The sequence below is a fragment of the Vulpes vulpes genome, chromosome 15 (genome assembly GCF_048418805.1).
Source record: "Vulpes vulpes isolate BD-2025 chromosome 15, VulVul3, whole genome shotgun sequence".
Taxonomy (NCBI): Eukaryota; Metazoa; Chordata; class Mammalia; order Carnivora; family Canidae; genus Vulpes; species Vulpes vulpes.
This window is the reverse complement of record NC_132794.1, coordinates 113,519,266-113,534,652: the sequence shown is the minus strand read 5'-3', so window position 1 is coordinate 113,534,652 and position 15,387 is coordinate 113,519,266. Positions and strand designations below refer to the sequence as shown.

At 46.1% G+C, this 15,387-nt stretch overlaps 2 protein-coding genes across 6 annotated transcripts in view; one reads left to right on the top strand and one right to left on the bottom strand.

Annotated features, from left to right (window-relative positions):
* DOCK1 (dedicator of cytokinesis 1) overlaps positions 1 to 15,387 on the bottom strand; it is a 495,561-nt gene that overhangs the window by 239,175 nt on the left and 240,999 nt on the right. The window lies entirely within an intron of this gene.
* Positions 1 to 15,387, top strand: part of INSYN2A (inhibitory synaptic factor 2A) — a 59,885-nt gene that overhangs the window by 1,557 nt on the left and 42,941 nt on the right. The window lies entirely within an intron of this gene.

Below are 15,387 nucleotides of genomic sequence, written 5' to 3'. Positions count from 1 at the left end.
AGTGCCGGTTTTTACTATTCACATTGTGCTATTTATTGCATTCATATCCTGTTGAATGCTACTTTCCAAAGAAAAGTTCATATTTATCTTTGCCATTTTTTTTTTTGCAAGAAAGATTAGCAAATGGGCACAGGCAGCTCAAAGGAAAAATGGAAGCCCTGCCATCTGCATGCCTCACCAGATATTAATAATTTACTACCCATGTTTACTACTTACATTAGATGGCACTGCTACTCATGATGGTTTTATTAGAGGCGCATTTGGATAAAAAATGTCTAGCACGGCTATCACTAATTGCATGATTTTGCATAAATTATGTTAGCTACAGAGAGTTTGTGCTTTTCTTCACGAAATTCGTCATTTCCTTAAAGAGAGAAGGAGTCTGTTTAATTTCCTTAGCTAAAGGAAAGACCTCCACTTAAAGGCAGGATGCCCTTGAAACTCAAAGTATGCCTTTAAACTTAATACAGTTGTCACACCTTCATTTTTCATTATTGTGATTAAGACTTGGAGCTTTTACTTAAAACAGGCCCCTTCTCCTGTTGAGAGGCACAGCTACGGGTTAAGAAATTAGCTAAAGAGGCAAAAGCTGGAAAGAGAGCTTTTCAAAGAGCCCGATGGAGAGTTGGATCCTCTCATTTCTCTGTTTACTTGGGGGCTTCTCTGTTCTGCCACAGTTGTCTTCCCCCCCCCCCCACCCCCATGGCAGGATAGAGAATTTTTGTCATTTCTCCCTCTGTAGAGGAAAAGGCAATTTAAATAAGCACATAAGTGAAAGGCTTGTGCACGAAAAGGCATCAGTCTACCAGGAAGACTCCTACACATTGAAATAAGCAGTGAGAAAATAAAAACGATTCTCAGAACTAACAGCTGATCACAGCCGAGCAGCTGGACAGATGCGTTCACTTAGCTAGACATTTGTATTCTCCTGGCTGCTCTAACCCATGGCTGTCTCATTTAGAGCGACAACTACCGAACTCACTTGTATGAGGAGCAGATTAGTTACTGTTGGGGACAGGCTGCTTCTCGGGGAATAAGGATAAAGAGATCACGGCTAGATCACAAAGCGACGGTCTATGGACCGGCATCCAGGTGGAAAGGCAGGGGCAGGGTCAGTGGGAATATTTTATTCTAGAGCCCTCGGACCAGCCAACCAGACACCTGAGCAGGTGCATGTCAAGGTTCCTGCATAACCAGCCAGTGGTTAACCAAAAAAAAAAAAAATATATATATATATATTAAATTAAATATATATTTTTTTAAAAGCATGCCTGTTTGAGGCAAACCACAGCCATCTGGGTAAAGTGAGGTTATTGGAGCTCCCCAGACAACACTGGCAGCTTTCTTTTAAACAATTCCTTCATAAATGTGAAGAACCCTTCCCTACCGTAATTCCACTGAGACCTTTGTTTCCAGCCCAAAATTAGCTGACATAATTTATGAGGCAGATCCTTTTCAGTCTCCTCACATATTTGATTTTAATATTTCATAACATTATGGAGTGACTTCAATATTTTAAAGGAAAATTTAATATGATTGATATTACATGACAACACTTTTATTACCATGAAATTCGCATACAAACATTTGGATAAGTCTTTCTCCAATATGTGAGCTATCCTATAGCATAAATATAGTAAAACACCATCATTTTTAATCCATTTAATTTAAAAGTCAATGTATCTTAATATATTAAGGAGAGTCTAGAGGGACTGATACCAAGTTGTGGGGACCCTGCGGGGATTCATACAAACAAGTTGTGAAGCTCTCGTGTTAAACAGTAAACCACACCAAGTACAGGTTCAAACCTCTCGACCACATATGATAATGTCTCTGCTTCGGATCCGGAGGCACTAAAGTGTCTCCAAGCAACCAAGAATCTTACCTCTCAGAATAAGAGAAACCATAACTTCAGAGACATCTCCTAGTTCCAAATTCAATTCCTGATATAAACTCATTCAGAGGCTCCTCTACCATAAGTCATCAGGATATTCAGTGTGGGTGTGAGTCATATGCACTTCAGACATCATTCATACCATAATGAATGAGTGGAGGGACTCTGAGGTATACAAAGATATTATCCAGAGACGAACCGCTGATCTAAATAAAAACAAAACACTCTAACCTGATAGCTCCCTGTCTTCCTGCTGAGGGCAGAGTCTCAAACTCATATTGGGACAGTGAAAAAATTAAGTTGAATACAGAAAAGCAGGTATTAGGGACAAGAAGGAAATCATGTTTCCACAGTAAAAACCTTTTTGCTAATACCATATTTCAAAGGAATTTGGAAAGAACTATCTCCAAAGTCATTCTTCATGAGTATTGCTTGTGTAGAGTATTGATCAGATTATCCAGAGTACTGTACATCCACAGCACTCTCTCTACCATGTCATCTTGCTGTCGGGGAAGTTTGAGCAAGATCAGAGAGGGGATCACGTGGACACGTCTGTTCACCTGAGTTACGCTATTAGAGCCATGACCGGGCCCAAGAAATTTTTTTAAAAATAGTCACAGCATGGCAAAATGCTAATCAAAGTTTGTGTTACATTTACTATGGGAAATTCCAATTCAAACCTTAATAATCTAGCCCTGGGCATAAAATGAAATGCAGTAAACTACAGCATACGAGAGGTGTGAGGAGGAGGCTGTGGGCTGCCACAAATGAAAGTGGTTCTCCCCTCAGAACTCCAGAGGGAAAGAACAGAGAGGGGAGGCTCATGGCCTGGGGCCCTGCTAAGGAGCCACCATGGAGATACGTCACACTCACACTCAACCTTAATGGAACTGACCGGTCTTTGTTCGTGTTTCTAGGTCATTCCAGTGGTGATGTGGGTCCCTCCACACTGGTTGTTCCCCAGGAAGCATCCTGTGTATGTCAACTTCTCATTTCTCTAGCTTTTGCTTCTGTCCTTCATGGTTAGACTAAAGACCTCAAATCAGCTGTAATGTACTTTCATAGTAAGCGATTTTCATGTCCTGGGAAATGTAGTGGAACTATCAAATCTGGGTTCTGAACATGGGCAAACATAGGGAAAGTAGACGGACATGAAAGTGGTTTTGTCCACCAAGGACTGCTTGTTCAAGGAAACGTACTGAGCAACAGCAGCAGTGGCCAAGGCAGCGTGTGAGTGTCAAGAAACCAAGTGACAGGTCCTCGAGAAGCTCCAGTCCGGGAGGACGAGAGGAGGTGGGAGGTAGAATCAGGATAGGATAGACAGCACCCTTGGAGGTTCCAAAGAAAAAGTGATGCCCTGCCCAGGATGAAGGTTGAGACTGGACTCCTAAGCCCAGCATGTGCAAATCCTGGAGCTGAGCCCACTCGCCGGGTGGTGAGAGCAAGAGATTTGTATGGGAAGAGTGAGATGTGACACTGGGCAAAGGTGGAAGAGTGGGGATCAGAGAGTGAAGCAGGACTGTGAAGCCAGCTTGAGGAAGAACCAGCAGGACAGGAGGCGCTGCCTGGCTATGGGGGACCCCTGAACACTTGGAACAATAATATGCATTTCCAGAAGACTGCGTCTTGTTAGCTAAAGATAAACCAGAGACGAGGACCTGGAGACCAGTTGAGAGGGTGTAATAGGTGACGACTAAATGATATCAAGGGTAACTGGTGGCACTAGGGAACAATGTAAGGGGGCAGCTGCGAGAGAAACATCCTATATGGCACATCTTTGTAACATGGCAACAAGAAGAAGGGATTAAAGATGGGAACCGGGTGGTGGGTAATCTAAGTGAAAACAGAATCTCTGTCAAGGAACCAGCAGGTTTGGGGGAAACGATGCGATTGCCATTAGAAAGTTGAGTTTGAGTTTCCAGCCAGGAGTACTATTTTAAAAAATAGGTTTTTCATCATCTTTTACTTCTTAAAACTAACAGGAGAAATACTTTCAAAGCAGAGAACAATGGACCAAGGATTCAACACACAAAGAAACTCTTAAAGGACTAAGAATAGTACTGTCTAAAAACAGATGCTTAATAAATATTTAATGAGGCTATTAGTAATAAACCTAGTCAATGATTTTGCTAGAAATTCAGGGAATCCAGATTGGACAATAATTTTTCTCTTTGACTTCCAGTTGTACCTTTTTTGTAGTAGAAATTAAAAGGAAACACATAAGGTGGTAGAAAGGAAGCCTCCTCGAAATGGATGGTTCTTACATGTGGCCGCACAGTGTTTAGGAAAGAAGAAGGTATCAAAGATTTGGGTTTTTCTACCACCAAACTCAGCCTTAGAGTCTTCCTTGGTAAAAATTCAGTTGGGTAGAAGTTGAGTTTCTAAAGAAAAAAGGTGTTTGCATTTAATGGCTTAGTATTGGGATAAAAGAAACAAGGAAAAATGAGAGATTCGAACTTGCCTCCATCAGACAGATTCGGTGCACTTATACCCCAAATGCTGACATTTTTGGTTGGAAGGAATTTTCACTGGAGCTTTACCAAAATACACTGGGTCACCTCGAGATGACCGGAAGACATGTGTCTGCCTCTCGGCCTTGACCTCACAACTCCATCTGACATCACGACATCAACTCCACTGATCTTTGGGGCAGGCTCATCAATTTATCACTTCTTGTTTACCAGCACCAGAGTGGTGCATAAAGACTTGCTCTTTTTCTTTTTTCTTTGTTGAAATCACATGGTACAAATGACCAGTTTCCTGTTAATCGTGCCCGTGAGACTCACAGAGCTCTGAAAAGTGTGGACAGGAATCATTCCCCAGAAAAGTTGGTGCCACATGCTTGACATTGAAGAAATGGCCGAAACAAAGAAGTTCCTCGACTTTCAAACCATAGCTTTCATTTGGCTTTTCCGGTCATTGCAGAGCCCAATGGTAACTACTTTTCTCAATCACTCACTGTCTGTGTTTGTTTTAATGTTAGTTGTCAGCACGGTGGCTTCAGAGACGTGCTTCCCAGCCTTGCTTAAGTTGCTTTGTTCTTGCTATTAATATTGGTCTCCACAGATGAAGTTAACTCCCCTTTAAGTGTATCCCCACTTTCTTATGTCTATCAGATTTGCTGGTGTTCCAAAAATACCCAAGGTGAGGCTGAACGATGGAATTTATCACGTGGTTGGAACACTGGGTCTCGTAACACCCAGTCTTACTGGACAGGGCAGACGTGCTACTCCATGGCGCAGGGTCAGGTGATAAGTGGTAGAGAAAGGACTCTCATCCAGGGCTCCAGGCTCCCAGTTCACACCTAACCATCATTAAATTCTACATCGAAGCATTAGCATAGTTCTAAGTCTAGCCCCAAAGAGTTAGTGAGAATGACCAATGGTGTACCCAGCCTGAAGCAGAAAACCGGGACAACTGTATACTTTTAATCAGCCATCCAAGGTTGCAACCCTCCAGCTGGTTTTCAAGCATGTTTCTGTCGAGGAACAGATGGTATCCAGTGTCATCCACATACTAGAACATGCTCTCACTGTGCCTGTCCTTGCCAGCCTCACCAGGACCGTATACGGAGGGTTTTCACGGCACCGACCTACTGTGCCCGCGTCACAGCCCGGAGCGGTGAGAGCAGTGTCCGAGCCACACTGCCTGCATCTGCACTCCCAGTTCTGTGCCAGCGCTGTCTGTGTGGCCATGGCCTATCCATGCCTCGATTGCACCCCCTTTACAAAAAATGGCACCCTCTCCTTCAGAGGGTGTTTGGAGAACGCGATGCGAGAACATAAAGTGTGAAATGGCACCGAAGCTCTGCCAAGCACCACAGAAGCACCAGCTCCCACTCCACCTTCACACCCCCAGACTGGGTAGCGAGCCCCGGATTCTGGGCCGGAACTCAAGACCAGGCAGGTGGTCTCTACACCGCAGTTCTTAAGGATCAGGTGAGACTGTGTAGCCAGGAACCGCTATGTCCCGAAAAGCCTACGGAGTGTGACAATGCCAAGCAGGCAAGCCCGAGGACATGCCACCTCACCAATTCACAAAGTTCTACGTGGAAAACCCAAAAGTAAATCACCCTCTGAAAAGTCTGGCAATGTTCCTAGTTAACTCGTCCCAAACCGCAGATCTCTGGTTCTGAAGAGCTGCCCCCAGCCACAGAATTCCTAGGAAAGGGCCGAACTGTGGATGTTTTGCACCCCCAGCCAGAAACAGCAGAAGAACAAAGGTGTGAAGGTGCCCTGCTATTTCGGGTCTTCCTGCTATTCACCTGCCAGGGGACACTTTGTTTGGACTCTGCCATTCAATCATCTGTCCACACGGAAAAAAAAGAAAGCAAAACAAAATAATACAAAAAAAAAAAAAAAAAAAAAACTAACAAAACACCTTGTATTTTAAACCCTGACAATGACTGGTCACTAGGGATGTGAACCTGTCCCCACGGCTCCCCACAAGCAAGGCCACGGAAAGGTTCACATGCCGGCTGCAGCCTGGGCCGTGTTGGTGATCGGCCCAACACCTGGCTGAGCCCCAAGTTCATTCTAGACAAAATGGAAGGGGCCGGCGCTCCTTGCTCCCCGGGGGCATCCCTCACTCTTCCCTTCGTTCAATAAATATTTATGGGCACTTTATGTGCCACATGTTGCCCTGTGCTTTAGCAATAGAGCAGGAAGGAGAAGAGGAGGAGGGGTGGCCTCGTGGATCTTCGGAAAGGATGCATTAGTACGTGGATCTCTGCCGCCCCGTCTCCGTGGCTCCATCCCCAGGAACTCTGAGTGACCTGGACTGGGGTGGGGATTAATACACGTTTTCTACAAAAGCCGGGCTCGGGTAGAAGCCTTCAGGAAGAGCATGTCTCCCTCCAGTCTCTTCTCCTACATAACTGGAAATGCCTTAAAAGAAAACAAAACAAAATAAACCAAAACTCCTAAAAAGGTTCCACCTCTCGAACACCTATGCTCCCGCCCACAGCTTCAAGTAGGCCAAGCCTAGAAGGGTCACTTGAGGTTTTGGAAAGATTTACGGTTTCCTTTTAAAAACTACCTTTAGGATCCCCATGTACCCAGAGTCTCACTTCCTCATCATCCTACTGCTCACTCACAGTGGTGCCAACTTCTCTTCATGACCCTTCACCATCCATTCCCGTGTCCTTTCACTCCCTTTTCCCGCATCCCTTGTCAAGGAAGGGACCACCAGACCCAAGAAGATATTGGAGAGATGAACAAGGAGAAGCAGAATGCAGAAATAGGAACTTAAAATAGGATTATTCATTAAATTTAATGCTTGCACGGACTGTGTTGGGGGCGGCTTCAGGGAGCGCGCAGCCTTATGATGTCCTGCCCCGGAGGCCTGTCCTAGGGCCGATGAGCTGGCCCGCTCCCTCTAGATAGGAGGACAGGGGGCTGCTCCAGCGGCCCCTAGAGAACCAAAAGCTGACAGCAGAGGCTCCGAGTAAGTAACAGCAGGCAGGATGGGACGCGGCGTGGTGGGACTAACTTTCCTGAGACCACCCTTCCTCCCCTGTGTCTCTCTCTCTGGGCGGTTCCCACCCTACCCTTCCCCTCCTGTTGTCTGGCTCTTGCTACTTCTCCGCTCCCCTCTTACTTCCTTCTCCACGTTCATCGTGAACAAAATGTGGTGTAGAATTCCATTTCCAACTATTGATCTTATTTATTGAGAATAACTGTATATAGCATGTACTCCATTCAAAGGAAGGAGAAACGAAAGTTATTTCATTCGAAAGCTCTGTGCCGAACACCCCCCTCTGAAGTAACCGGACTCACAGGTGCGCTGGAGACCCTCCATGGATCCCCACCCCGCAGGTCCGTGGCTCCTTCTCTAGAGCAAAAACCCAGAGTCCCATTAGAAGGCCGAGATTAGCAAAGACTCCACACTTTACAATGCTTTAGTCATCCCAAGCCCTTGAAGTTTTTGAATTGAATTCTGATCGCTCTTGAGCACAGAGCTGGATGATGTAAGAACTAATGGACTGGCACTCCCCAGCAAGTCCTATTTACTACAACGCAGATGTCGTGAGGACCCCACTGTACTGCATGACTGCGTATAACACACAGTTCAGCCTTGAACAACGTGGGTTTGAACTGTGCAAGCCCATTTATAAGCGAGTTTTGGGTTTTTCTTTTTCAGTACTATAAATGTATTTTTTTTCTTTCTTATGATTTCTTGATACCATTTTCCTTAGCTTACTTTAAGAATACAGTATGTAATATATACAACATGCAAAATGTGCTAATCAACATTATGTTATCAGTAAGGTCAACAAAAGGCTATTGGTAGTTATGTCTTTTTTTTAAAATATATTTATTTATTTATTCATAAGAGACACAGAGACATAGGCAGTAGAGAGACAAGCAGGCTCCATGCAAGGCCTGATGTGGGACTCAATCCCGAGACTCCAGGCTCGCGCCCTGGGCTGAAGGGAGGTGCTCAACCCCTGAGCCACCCAGAAGTCCTGGTAGTTATGTCTTGAGGGAGTTAAAAGTTAGATGCAGGGAATCCCTGGGTGGCTCAGCGGTTTAGCGCCTGCCTTTGGCCCAAGGCATGATCCCGGGGTCCCGGGATTAAATCCCACATCGGGCTCCCTCCAGGGAGCCTGCTTCTCCCTCTGCCTGTGACTCTGCCCCCCTCTCTCTCTGTGTGTGTCTTTCATGAATAAATAAATAAAATATTAAAAATAAATAAAAATAAATAAAATAAAAGTTAGATGCAGATTTTTGACTCTGCAGGGTTTGGCATCTCTATGCTTCGTGTGGTTCATGGGTCACCTTACCTACACCATTTCTGAACCATATACTCATTTTTCTGAGTGTATGGGTCATCTCTTTCTCTTCCGTAAGCAAAGAAGAAAATTTAAGGTAATGCTGAATATACTCAAACTCAAGATAGTTATGCCATGATTCAGAAGATCAGAATCTCCAGACATAGTTTTACTTATTAGCCTCAGAAAACCATTTGCCTCTCTCCCTTCCACTCATCTAATTCCTACCCAGATTTCAGAAAACAGCCACGTTCCATCCAGTCTGAAAATCGAGGCAACACAGAAAGAATCCTTGGCAGCCACCAATATAATATGGTAGACCCATCGTCAGCCTTCTGGAAATACCATGGGTGAGGCCCCAGCTGTGAGGATCCTGTAACATGGATCATTATATTCTTACACCAATTAGCAAATATCAAAGCTGACTGAGTTAGGGGGAAAGAGGTGCTTCCAGGGACCTCGTCTATAATCACTTTATTTGTGTAAGGAGAGAACTGATACATATCAAAGAAGAGTGACTCATGCTTCAGGCCTGCTCTTCCCAGTCCCCCCGGGGAGGCACAGATGCATGCCTTTGCTCAGGACTGTGCCTCCTTCTCCAGCATGCCCAGCACCTGGTACGGTGCCAGGTCACCCCAGACATGCAGGTGCCGTTCCCCATGCAGGGAAGGCAGCACGAGGACTGGAGCAGACAGAGAAGGGAGGGGTAGACCTGGACCATCACAGAGACACCACCTGGGGAGGGGAGGCCGGGAGCACAGTCCTAGAACACGAACCACGGGAACCGAAGACACGAAGCAGGGAGAGACCATGGCATGTTCTAGAGACAGAAGAAGTGAACATTAGAACAAGTTTCTAATAGAAACTTGAAGCCTGGACGAGCAGGACCTGCAGGAGGGGAGGATGGAGAGCTGAGGGCAGGGGACGTGAGAACGCCAAGGTCAGGGTGGGAGCAGTGGGAACAGGAAGGAAAAAGCCAAAGGGTAAAGCAACAGAAAGGAAAAACAAAAATCCCTGAGACCTGGAGAAGACTGGCTTCAGAGACTTAAGCCAGAGAATGAATCAGGCTGAGAGCATTGCCAGCACTTGCCAGGAGGCCCTCACAACGGAGCACCAGGGACTCGCCACCATCCTAAGTTGGGGCATGGGGCTTTGGGCCCCATTGCAAGCCAAGTTCAGTCCTGCATGTAATAGTGGGTGCCCCTGCTCCACGCGCGGCCGAGGGGGCATAGCAGCTATGTTTCTGGGTACAGTCTGGTCCACCTCAGGGTCACACATAGGTCATGGCCCATGGCCTCAGCCTCTTGTTAGGATTCTGTACATAGGCTCTTGGGGCTGTCATTGCTACGTGGGCTACGTTTTGCTGCCCACTTAGAAGCAGAAGCTAATTATAAGAAATGCTCATTTCTCCCTTTCTTTCTTGGCTTAGCTACCTCCATAGGTAAACTCAAGACCTAGCAAACTCTACAGTTTGGCTGGACCAGGGAAACACAGGAGATGCAAGGGGGGGGGGGGGAGGATTCCTGTTTTGATGGTAATAGATGGGCACTCACACTGGCCAGAAAGACAGATCGCATCTTCAGCTCTAAATCATTTCATCTGCAGTGATTGGTTGCTTCCATGCAGAAATCCTGCCCTGGGTGTTCCCAAATGGTATCCTGAGATTCAGCTTCGAGAAACAGCAGGGAAAACATATACTCTTTTGACATCGTTATTTTTTGGAAAAATCAATGTTCTAATTTTAGCTCGGATAGATCATGAGTGGAAAACATGCCGTTTAGTAAAATAATAATAATAATAATAATAATACATAAGGATTCATCATCATTGATAAGGCAAAACAATCCCAAAGTTCATTCCATGATGTACATGTTTTCACTTGAGATTCCCGCAAAGTCTAAGCAAAGGAGGCCACCTCTTCCAAATCCTACCAACTCCAACCTCCTGGTCTTGGGCTCCAAACTACCAGCTGGTTGCTGCTTGATAGCACAGAACCACACAGGCAATAAAGCGGGCGGGACCTGTGCTACAATAGTCTATGCCTACCTAAGAGCTACATTCAAAGCCAGAGCCCTTACATTTAACACCTTGCCCAGTTGTCCTGCCTGCTGGTGAGAAAAGAGGAGCAGAGAAATTAGTTCCTTATACTAATCTCATATATGATTTTGATGGCTTGCTGGAACCAGTTTTTCTGGACTCTCTTTGGACATTATTAGCAAAGCTAACTGCTGCAAACAAAAGCCATTCTCTACGCTGATGTAGCATCTCACTTGGAGGAGGCATTTTCCCTAGTTGGTTTTCGCCGACATCATAAAATTTTGCTAATTCATTTCTACTAATTGAGATTCCACTTGGACAGAGGATAAGCAAAGGTTAACATCAGTGTAAGCTAAAGATCAGAGAACCACGTAGTGAAGCAAATGAAGGAGGATGGTTTGCTCCTCCTTGGACGAGGACCATTTCTTGGTTTCTCTAAAACCCCAACGCCAAACCCCAAGCATCCGTGTATAACATGGATGGTTCCCTTCCTCTCATTAGGTGGTCCCCCACTCATCAGAAGCAGTCCAGTGTGAGTCTGTGTGGCAAAAGCGATTTGCACCATGTGGCTGAAGTGATCGACGGTACGTTTTCTGTTGCTGGCGATGTGTTTTCGGAAATCACGGATATGCGTTAACCGGGGCCTCCCCCTAAGCTGGTTTCCATCTGTGTGAAGCCTGCATCGGAGCTGCACGAGTGCCCCTTTCTGCTACTTCTGACTTGACGCTCATCAGTTCTTAATGCTGGAGGCCTTACTGCCCTCTCCCACAAATCAAGGGAAGGGGGCATGGCTGGGCCCCGATTCCTCCCACACCGCGGAGACCTGGGGCAGCCTCCTCCCTAAGCGCTCCATCTCGGAGGGGTGTGTGTTTTCATTTCGTTACCCCATTTCAGTCCTCTCGAATCAATGACCTTTGAAGAAGTGAACAAATGTCTGGAAAAATATCATTTCAGTGTATTAAAGGAAATTAAACGGGATAATGAATCTAACCAAGGCACAGTCCAAAATCTATAGCAGTTAGCTTTGCCCCTAGGAAGGGAGGACTTCCATTTTGGAAGAATCAATCGGTGCCTAGGAAATAGGCCTTCAAAGTTTAACTCTTTGACGACACAAATGAGTTCACTGCAGGGGTGGGATGCGGCCTTTTCCTTTCCCTCCAGGAAGTTGAGTGTTAAAAGAAGGGTAGGTTCACTGGCCCCCCTCCCCCGTCCTGACTAGCCTAATGCTCAGGCATTCCCTCAGCATATGGAATAAAATGCTGACCCAATTAATCTTGAATTCCAGCCAGCATCTGTGACTCCAAGGTGTCTCAACAGCGGGAAAGCCACTAGAAAAACCAATAATATCATACAGTCCCCTTCCAGACTCATCAGATTGCTTGCCTAGCTCTTTCTGCTATCTCCACTGTCGGATGGGACACTAGGGGGTGTCCTGGCAAGCCAGCGCACTCACCAGCCCCCACGGTCGGTCCGCCGCGCCAGGCCACGGACAGCCCCGCACGGGGCCTAACCGAAACCTCTCGGGAGCGCAGACACATTAGGAATGGGGCTAATCTGGTGGAGAGTCTCCTGTCAGCTGCTGAGATTCCAGTTGGCTTCAGAAAATAAATGCAGAGGATACGTCAAATCCATTTTTATTTCTAATTAAAACAGATGGCAGGTCTCCTCCCAGCAGTGAGCTTGCTCATGTATTGACATATTTGCGACTAAACACCCCTTCTCCTAACCTACCCGCGCACACCCGTGTACATGTGTACGTGCGAAGACATGCTCGCATCTGCATCTGTGCTACACGCACAGGCACCACCAATCCTCTGAAATTAATTTTCTTTCTTTATTCAGAGCATCCTCAAAACAGTAAAAGATGACCTTTGGGAGACTGCACGTACCCAAATCTAATCATTTCTGGGTTTTTCTTCTTCTGATCCCCGTGTTTATACTTTCCAGCTGCCCGGTCCTGTCATCCTGCCTAAGGTGTGGACCCACTTTGCCCTGTGGTTTTTTTAATTGGCAAACAATGATAATGCAGCTCCCCCAACAAAAAGCAGAATGCAGAATGGAAAGTAGATCTCCCCAAATGCACTATCTTAAAACCACAGTGATGATGACCACGTTTGTTCATTTTCTTCCAGCACAATTTGGTAGACGGCTTCCTTTCACTTAACATGATTTCATAAGTGTTTTTCTAGGATACTAAGTAATCTTTATAATTATCATTCTAATGGCCACACTGAGTGGACGTACACCACCGTTTACTTAACCGTTTACCTATTGTTAGGCTTTTAGTTGCTTCCATTTTCCACTCCTTGAAGCTGGAATGAACATTTTTATATAAACTATTAATTTAAAGCAGCACACAGAGATGAGTCTCCATCACTAATCTAAAAATACAAGGTTTATATATTTACAACTCACATTTGATTATGCACTTTAATTTGAGGGTAATTAAGACATTTACATTCCGAACAGCTCCTCGACATCGAGCTCTCCCCGAGCCAGACGGGCTCAACCGTGACTCGCCGTATTCACCTCAAGACGGCACAGTCCGATGAATTCCAAAACACCATTTTCTTATGAAAAATAAACTTGATGAACTCCCGCTGCTCGGGAGCCAAGAGATTAACTCCAAGAACCAGAGCCCACGGTCCGCAGAGGTGACACGGCCAGGGCGAGCCAGCGCCGAACATGCCCGTGTGGCTTCCCGAGGAGTCCAGCCCTCCGGGCAGCCCCCACCACGTCTGTGCCCAGGGACAGGTGTGCTCCTGGGACCCACCTGGAGCTTCTCTGCACAACCTGCAGCCGGAGACCCTGTGACAGACAGGCCGAGGAAATTGCTCAGACAAGTTCCAGCCTTTGGATGCTTTCTGAGGTTCACCGCAGGGCACTTCCTTCTGGCTACAGGTTTCCCTGGGCAGGGCAGTGGTTCGGTGCCTTGGGATTTAGAGGGATCCAGGCAGGGGCCCTCAAGGGGCAGGACTCCCAGCAAATTACCAAAAAAAAAAAAAATCTAGAGGTTCAATTTCTCAATCTGTAATTTGAGGACAGCAATAGTGCGTCCCCTGTGAGGCTGCCCTGAGGGTCAAGGAGAGGCAAGTGCCCTGCAGACAGCGCTGGCATTTGATGAGAGAAGTACACGCGGACTGCGCGTTGACATCACAGCGTAACACGTGCACACTAATTGCTGAATGAATGAGTGCAGGCACGACGGATGAATGAAGTGTGCCGCAAGGTTTGACCGGCGGGACGTCTTCTGTTAGAACGCCCATATTTCCTTTCCTGACAAAAACATTTCCTTAATGATCTCTACCAGCCCGCATCCCCCCTGCCCCATGAACAGTAAGTGAAGGCCCTGGAAAGGGGTAACCATTTCATATGAAAAGTAATTCCTAACGTCCAAGAAAATTGCATTCTAAGGCTTTAGAAAACGCCACCCAGGCATCAAAAGGTGCACAGATCTCCATCTGAAGTCCAAATAAGTCAACTATAAAAATCCTTTGATGTCTTACTTATCAGTGAGATGAGGACAATTCAATATCTACCACTTTAAGACCGAATTCACCAACAAACTACCCTGAGGAAAAAAAGAAAAAAAAAATCCCCAAGTACCACCATGATTTTTACTAATAGGAAAATGATTTTTATATACTTAGCAACTCCCTGTAAAACCGAGAAGAGCTTAGAATTGCTTTATTATTATTATTATTTTGCCACTGACAATTAATTTTTCGGATTTGTTTTATTAGGTTGATGGCTGGGTCCAAGATTCAGAATATCTTTCCAAACCAGCAGACTGATGTAAGAAAATTATTTCAGTGCAGTTCCTGGCAAATCGCGATGATGAATAGCATGGTAGGACAAACTTATTCAGACACACATTTTTCAGGAGTGGCAGGGAAAAGGCTGAAAAATCACTAGTAAATTGCTTTTTGTAAAAATGCTCTCCCTTTCAAATTTTCCCTAGTAGGAAGGTCTTCTGCGGAATGATGGCACAATATAGTGTGACAGAGCTGGGCAACAAAGAGGCAGTTCAAGAGTGATTATGAGATAGGAGGGTTGAGATTTAATTTTCTCATTATCCCCCCCAACACACCCACGTGCCTTCCCCACACCAAGTCCACTTTAACCTGTTGGGGTAAGTGTCTGTAAAAGATCTATATTACCTGTCTTTAGCAGCCATGCTCTACCCTCCCCACTCTCCAGAATCTAGTCCTCCCAACACAGCGCCAGGAGATGATACGGCTCCGTTCCATTCCTTCCCTTTACAGGTCTCTCCAAAACTGCCAGGAGGCCTCCAGCTATCCTCAGCACCCAGTTAAGCTCCAGAAGCCAAAGAAGGCTTATGCTAGGTCTTCTCCAGACTTCCTAGGAGATGGACCGTTTTGGGTAATTCCTTAGTCAGAGGACACACAGATGCAGAATGTGGCACGAGGATGTGGCTCCCTCCTGGCTCAGCACAGAGCTGGGCCTTTTCCAGATGAGCCCTTGAGAACAGGCACCTTCTAGATCATCCATGCCCCCGGGTGTCAGGACACTGCCATCTGTTCCTGGTCATTCACTCTGCTCTCCCATGCCCGTCCCTTTCAGGGACACACTCCAGCACCCACGATGAATGGTCTGGTGTGGTGGTTCTTACCCAAGGGTGGCTGTGCTCTGCCACCCCCCAGAGCCCTTTGGCAATGTCTGG